The sequence below is a fragment of the Vanellus vanellus genome (assembly GCF_965231255.1).
Source record: "Vanellus vanellus genome assembly, chromosome: 4".
NCBI classification, from domain to species: Eukaryota; Metazoa; Chordata; class Aves; order Charadriiformes; family Charadriidae; genus Vanellus; species Vanellus vanellus.
The window spans coordinates 21,118,980-21,126,895 of record NC_138909.1 but is presented as its reverse complement, the minus strand read 5'-3'; positions in this window follow the sequence as shown (position 1 = coordinate 21,126,895).

Here is a 7,916-nt window from a genome sequence, read left to right as displayed (position 1 = left end):
TTTTCACACTGAAGGTATTGTGCATGCACAGGAGGAACATAGAAAAAAAATCATTATCAAAACATAACATATTTAAGCTGAATTTACTCTCAGTAATAATTTATATCAAACCTCTTGAGCATGATCCATTGAAATCAAATCAAGGAACTGACTTGCTATGGATTACCAGTCCACCCTTGACAACACAGTACACAAAGAAGTAGTGTTTCCCCCTAAGAGATGAGCACCATGTTCACAGACATTTAAGCTCACTGAAATATAAAGCAGGAGTTAAACAGCTTTAAAAATCCAACAGATAATGGCTTTTCTCATATACGTCAACATTGATTAGCAGATTATCTTGCCTCAAGAGACTTGTTATCCATACCAGACGTACATAACTGGTTCATTTTTGCCAAATTCTCATTTTGGAAATCTCAGAAAAATAAACAGCTGTCTAGTGATGAGCTTTAACAAACCCACAACCTCAATCAACAGCCTGCCTACCCCAGGACCAAGCCAAAGACCTGCCCTTCCAAGATGAACAAATAATTCCTCTATGCTGGTGAGAACAGCTCAGCATTTTTTTTGCTCAATACTCACAAGAAAATATAATGCCTAAATTCACGATTAATTTGAACCATGTTCTAAACACAAACCAAAGAACACTCCATTTGAAATAAAACAGATTTTTTTCAAGCTGAGTAGTATGAGCAACCAATTTATATTAAAAAAACCCCAAACAGTGAGATTCAAAGCCAGAGTCACTTCCCACTCGAGAAACCTTAAAGACATTGCTGGAAATGGTCACAACTACCATTCCCACTTAAAACTGTATCACTGTCAGAGGCTGAAAACAGATCAGTTTAATAAGGCATTTTCCCCACTTCCTGACCCCATCAGCACGCTCGGGCACTGGACGGGCGGCCACACTGCATTGGTATGTGTACAGACTCTTGAGTACTTATAAGCTCAGGATGACAGGATCCTTGCAAATTCAGTTTCCTACTTGCTAGCTGGGTTATTCATACTAAACAACATTCATAATTAAGGAACTGTGCCACTAAAAAGAGTGACCAAATGCTGTGGTGACATTAATTCCTCTGGAGTCATTGTGTTTCCATCTTGCACAGGAGCTAACTACAGAACAGCTGCATTTTGCTTGCTAAGTAGAAGGAGGGGGAGAAAAACCTACTATAATCTACCTAGTTTCCATGCCAAGCTCAGTAGCCTGAGCTGGAGCAGTCCATGGCCTTCCTGATCATGAAGGGTGACATCCTGATTCCCTTCACCTCCAGAGTACAAGCCACATAAAACTGCCATGATGCTCAAAGAAGCCTGAGCTGTGAAAGGATTCGTCCAGATGACTGACAGTCAAGCTCACACACAGCTCACTTATTGGCAGGCATTTAAAGATACAAAGTTAACTGATATCACTGCCAGAAATACCTCCTTTGGAAAGCATTTCTACCAAAGTAATGTCAGTACAGCTTGCAGTGATGCCAGCCCCAGTAACTAGCACTAGACAAAACAGCTTACTCCTAAGGACACATTAGTAACAGCATTGCATTGCTGTCTTAAAGTCAAATTAGTTAACTATATACAAGATTACACAAAAATAGGAGTAGTACAGCCAGACTGTTTCAGCAAATATTAAGGCCACTAGCTCTCCTCCTGAGCCGTGTTGCTTTATTGTCTCCTCATCAACCTGCATGGGCTTGTGTCTTAGATCTAACAACTTGGAACTATTTTAGGAAACCCTGCTCCCCATCATCCTGTTCTACACTGACAAGCACAAGGAGCTTAGATCCAGAAGTTAGACTCCCAGGGTCAAGCGCAATCCAAATAATGATTGCCTCCACGTTTGAAAAGGAGGGAACAATCTAAATCAGACAATGGAAAAATCACCAGGTTCGGTAAAGACAAATAATTGTAAATTACTTGCTTTTTGGTTTGCATTTGTACATGTTATTCCCTAAAACAAAGGTCATTCTTATAATCTTTTAGCAGTATGACCATAAAGTATTTACACATATTTAAGTATTTATACAGTTCAACAGTTATTTATATTCTTCATTCTTACCATTTGGTTATGTTACAAAGCAGTAAACAGTTATTAAATACCTATAGCTAATTGAAAGGATATTTATATTTAAATGCGTGGAGTCAGGGTTTTAAATAGCGTTCTCACTTCAAACAAACCACTTCCAAGTCAGAATGCAGAAGGAAAAGAAATACATTACATCAAGTCTGGAATCAGAAACTGACTAGTTGAAAGAAAAGAAATGTTACACATGGTCACTGGATTAACAGTTTATGGCCATCACATTGGAAGATTTCACAGTTATTAGGTCTCACCATTTTACAGTTGGCTTCCATTAATGTATTCAGGCTAGTGTCATCAAAAACAGCAAGGAAAGAACCACAACACAACCCATTTGTTCTATTTCTTGATTGCTTATTGGATATGACTGAAATAGCTAGGATATTTTCATTGTTGCATTTCATGTATCTATATGAGAGGCTGCTGTTGTCAAAGGCAGCTTCAACATCCCATCAGACTTCTAGGTATTTAACCAGGATTTCTCAACAGTACAGCTGTTTATTTTTTTCTAATGCTTTTACACCAAACAGACACTGTTTCCATTTTTCCAGCTCCTCTACTAAAGTAATTTCCAACAGTAAAAGCATGCCAACCTCTTAAGATTCTACCAGTTTTGAGATCTTCAAGATAGGGTAGAGAATTTTTTTAACTATTTAAAAAGACTTGAAAATTTCCTTCATATCAGCAATTATGCTTTGAGTCACTTGATAATGCAAAAGCTGTACCTACAATGCCCCCAAATGTTGCATCAGTAAGTGTTTACGGTTATTTAGCTCAAAATCTGAAGAAAAAACAATCTAAACCAAGGAAGTGGCTAAACACACTATCAGACCGGGGAACTCCACAAAAATTCTAGGATCAGACTACTAAATAGATAACTTTAGCCAACAAAAATAATGGCCATACAACTAAATTAAAAGCTCAAGAAGAAATTCACATAATGAAGATTTGTTTGGAAAAAAGGCTGTCCCAGCATAGCTCAGGACACCCAACCAGCCAAACACATAAAAAAAATAAGGGACTAAAGCATACCATCAGCAAAGTCTTGGAGCAACAACTTCGAAAAATGCTGAGTACTGTTAGAAGGAAGACAGGGACAAAAGCTCAGCTTGAGTGAACCACCTGTGATCATCTTACCATACCACAGATCTCTACACTTTATTTCACAAAGAATACAGATATAATGTCATAAACAGTAAAGGAGAGTTATAAGGAAGAGGATAAAGAATGCCATCATTGTTGTCAAAAATACAGAATGGTGCCTGACAAGTACCTGTGAACTGTCATCTATTTTTTCCTTTTCTGTCACTAGTATGTCAGTCAGTGCAGAATCTTTAAGAAACTAACACTGTTAAAGTGTTGAGATTGATTAAATCAACACCTTCGTTGACAAAACATGCCAAACAGCCACACTAAATGGGAAAAATCAAAAGAATCAATAAAGCACATTGATATGCAAACAAGTAAACAAAATGCAACATACAACAATGCCTGTATTTTACAGTAACTAACTGCATCCTATTACATCTCCAGAAATGCCCCCATTTCACTAAAATAACCTTCCAGTCTGCAACCACGAGCAGTTCGAGTGTAGCACTTAACATGAGCATATGTAACAAAACCATCAGTGAGGCTATGTACTACAAGGAAACTGTTCAGAAATTCAGATAACTCGGAAATAAGGTTGCTGAGACCAGCTTTACAGGATGTCCTGGAATGGTGCTGCATGTTAGCAAGGTTATCACAACGAACCAGTGGACTAAGGGACTCGTCACCATTTGTGGCCCCCTTCCCATTCTCTTGTCATTACACAGCACAGAACTGGTGACATTCAGCCGTGGGAAGACTCTGATATAACTTGACAGGTTTAAGAACATTAGCCAGACCTGCCTTAAGTCATTGGTAATGTTCATTTTAAACTAAATTCTGAAGTGTCACTTTCACCAGAACATAGGGAAATCAAATCCATAACAGCTTTTGTATGAGCACCTACCTCAAAGTGCAAAAAATCCCACCCCAAAATCAAAAGCTTCATAAATGTATTAAGTTCAACAGAGCCCCCAAAATAGCAGGGATTCTCTTGGGATCAGTAAAACTGTTGCTGCATGCTAAGCAAATGTTAACTGAAACCAAGTATCTTTGCCAGATACAGCAGCTAGTAGTTCTTTAAAGGTGGGATAAGATGCACACACTTAAGCGAAACATTATTAAGAGCCAGCAAGGGAAATACTTTCAACTTCCTGAGCTGGGAACTGCAAAAACTCTTAAGAAGTGTGAAGAGGAACCATGAAACACCACAAAAAAATCCCTACCCTCAAGAAGTCCCAACTGGGGATGCTCTCCAGGAGACAAATCACATGGACATGTCTAGCATATGTGAAAATAGTTACTACATCACTAACCACAAGAAGATGGATATATGACCATATATTAATTATTACAATTTTCTTCCTGAGGAATGTACCACAGGATACCGTTTTGCAGGTCCTGAAAACCAGTAAATCAAAATCCTTACATTAAGGGACTTATGAGCATCTCCACAAACCCTTGGTGGCGCAAAAGGCCCAGTCTTTTCCAAAAATCAATAAAGGTAAGACAACATAGTTAGCTTTTAAGAGAATCAAGGTGTATACCTAATAATTTGCAAAGCAGAAGGGAGAACACCAATAGTTGCAGTCTCTCAAGTGATTTAGTAAGCTGGGCAGGTTGGAGTGAGGCTGGAAACTAGGGTCAGATGAATGGCAGAAAAGTAATAGTGGACAACCTAACAAATAATTGTTCATTGCAAGTACAATGGACTCTAAACGCAAATGTGGAGGGAAAAAACGAAGTACTACAGTATTGCCCATTAGCCAATATAAAAAGGGGTAACATTTGGCATTCCCTTTGCCAAGACAAAGATGTGACAACACCATCACTTCTCTTTCAAATAAAAGTGGAACAGGGTATTGTTGGCAGGCTGTGGCTCAAAACTGAGGATTTTAAAACTCAAAAATCCCACAATATTCATATGAAGTTGTATTCATAAAGTCAGCGTATCTCTCAACTAGTAAAGTTTAAAAACATGATTTATTTAATTCCTAAATCCATTCATCAGAACAAAAGCAAGTGCAGGAGGAAGTAGGGGAAATACAGAATAGATCCATGATGATTTATCTGAGAAGCATGAAATCCTGTCAGCCACATACAATCAAAGTTTAGGTACTTGAATGCTTTTCAAATTTTGCAGCTTCTGCTTATCTTTCCTCTCCAATGGCAGCCTTCTGGAGTTTACATATCACCACTAAGCTGAAAAAAATCCATGTTTTTTGGTCTTAATACTTCAAGATTAAGCAGTTTAAAATTATTAGGCTTCGAGTAGTTGGAAGCTGCCACAAAGGAGAGATCCAAGTACAATCCAGTGGGAACACTGGAGCAGCAATTCATACACCTGCTTCCGTTCCCCTTCCTAATCTGCCAGCTCTTGGTATGGAAGGGGTAAAAAAAAAAAAAAAAAAATCTTGCAATTATTCAACCATGAAACAGTTACCAAGCTCTCTATGCTGCTATCATTGACAGATAACACTACAAAATATTGACAATATTGACAAGGACAGTTTAACACAAAATGAGCCAAAAAAAACCCATAGAGGAACACACAGATGTTCTTTGTAGGCATGCTGTTAAAAAAAAAAATAATCTTTCACTTAAGTTATCAAAAATTTCTGCCCTATTACCTTCAAAGCAGAAATGTTTTGCCAATATATTGATATAAAATACACTACCTTCACCACAAAAATCTTTAGTTGATCATACCCAAAGCTTTAGAAGAGATGCATGCAACATGACTGCATCTTCTTCCTTCACCACAACCACTGTTAGAAATATACTTTAAGACTCAGCCATCCTGTGATCTGTAGCTGTTTTCTTCACATCAAAATTAATTCTTACATACAAGTAATCACAGCATGCTACCACAGAAATTAGATTACACACACCAAGTACCAAAAGCAATTTTTACTAACAAAGACCTTAGATATAGTACATAACCAAAAATCCCCATGAGTCACAGAGAACCTTTCAGGCAAAATGGAAGCTAGAGAGAAAGAGGAAAAAATCCACAACTAAGTTTTTGATGAAAGCAGCATGTCATACAAAGTGTAAATGGCTGAATTACATTACATGTACATGTAAGTGCATTGCTTGGTAGGAAACTAGCATTTTAAAACATACAGATATCTAACTCTGGATTGGACAACCCTCTTTTCACCACAAGAAGAAAATACTACATCGCCAAATGTAACATCAATTACAAAACAAGATTTGTAAGGAAGAACATTCTAGCCATTGTGAGGTACAGAGTAGTATTACTGAAAAAACAACAACAAAATGCCAAGCAGTCGCCCAGTATCATTAGTATGTAGAAAACTAAACACCTAAATGTCATATTACTTTCCCATGCATGGCTCAGACCTGTTACCTAGCTCTCACATGCTAGTTAGCCATCCATTAAGAAGGGGGAAACCCATGCCATTTTACTATTAGTCTGCATTTGAAGCCATGTCTACATTTCAAATTTGCATAGATATCTGTCTCAATCATCAGTCGACGCTTTCAGCATTTGCTATTTGTGGCCCACAGCAAGCTGAAAACTTAGACTTCCATGTCTTTCTGAGGATGGACAAGGATCAGCAAGCTCTTGATAAATCTGCTTCTTGAGAACTACTTAGTGCCCTTAAAGGGTCTAATCCTGACCGGTGCTGAGTAAATTCCAGTGAGCACTGAAGAGCAAAGGCATTACTATTATGTGAATGCTGCCCGCTGATCTATCAGTGCAATGTTCTGCAGAAGTAAAAGAACATTGATATGTGTATATTTTTTAAGTCACTGGCATGTCCCAGCTAAGAAGGCAGAAACAGTAGTAATTAGGAGAGCCATTTATGGTCTGATTACCAACAAATGCATGTTGTCAACCACAGAAAGATATTCCATACACATCCATACATCATCCTTTTCTCTTAAAAAGGGTGTTGAAGGCTGCTTTATCATGGTACAACTAATGTCTTAAACAGTGCTAGTTTAAGCACACAACTTACTTAAAGCACCTCTCCAGGAAAGAACTGGAAGTAACATTTATCGCAGCAGAACACTTCAAAGCAGTTCAGTTTGCTTTCTGTAACTGGAAACAATGGTCTACTTTCAAGCAGAGTTTCATGCAAACTAAAAATAAAATAGAAAACAAAAATCAGAACGTTTCCCTTCATTTCCCTTGGTTTGCATGCCAGTTTGACATTTTCACAACACATAGTAGCTCAAAAGCTGAAAAACAAAACAGCACAGGTGTCCTTAAGATCATTAAACACACTCTGAAAGTGTTCATTGCCATGAACTATCTAATGTTTGGGTTTGTAGATTCCAGGGCCTTTACATTTAATGAAGTATTTCTTACCTTACGTTCTATGCAAACTTTGTGGGGAGACCAAAAGAAATAACCCCTAAAATAACTTGAAATTATTTTATTTCCTGTAATCTTGAGGAAGCTGAAATTAAAGCATTAAGAATCTGAAGTTAAAATGAATATATATGTAGTGAACATAGCTTGACTGAAAAAAACCCCAAAACTTAACAAATGTGAAGAGTACTTATCACTAGTCCCAAGAAAGGCAGATTTTGGTCTTTTAAATATAGCTTGAAATAAAGGTCTTGCTTTCCAAGTTCTGGACGCCTCTTGAATGTGGGTCTACAGAAGAATTCAGAACACACAGCTATACCACACCAAGAACACTCTTTAAAACAACAAGCATGAAAACTGCCATCATAGGCTTCATATCGAGTTCTCCACAGACTTTTAACA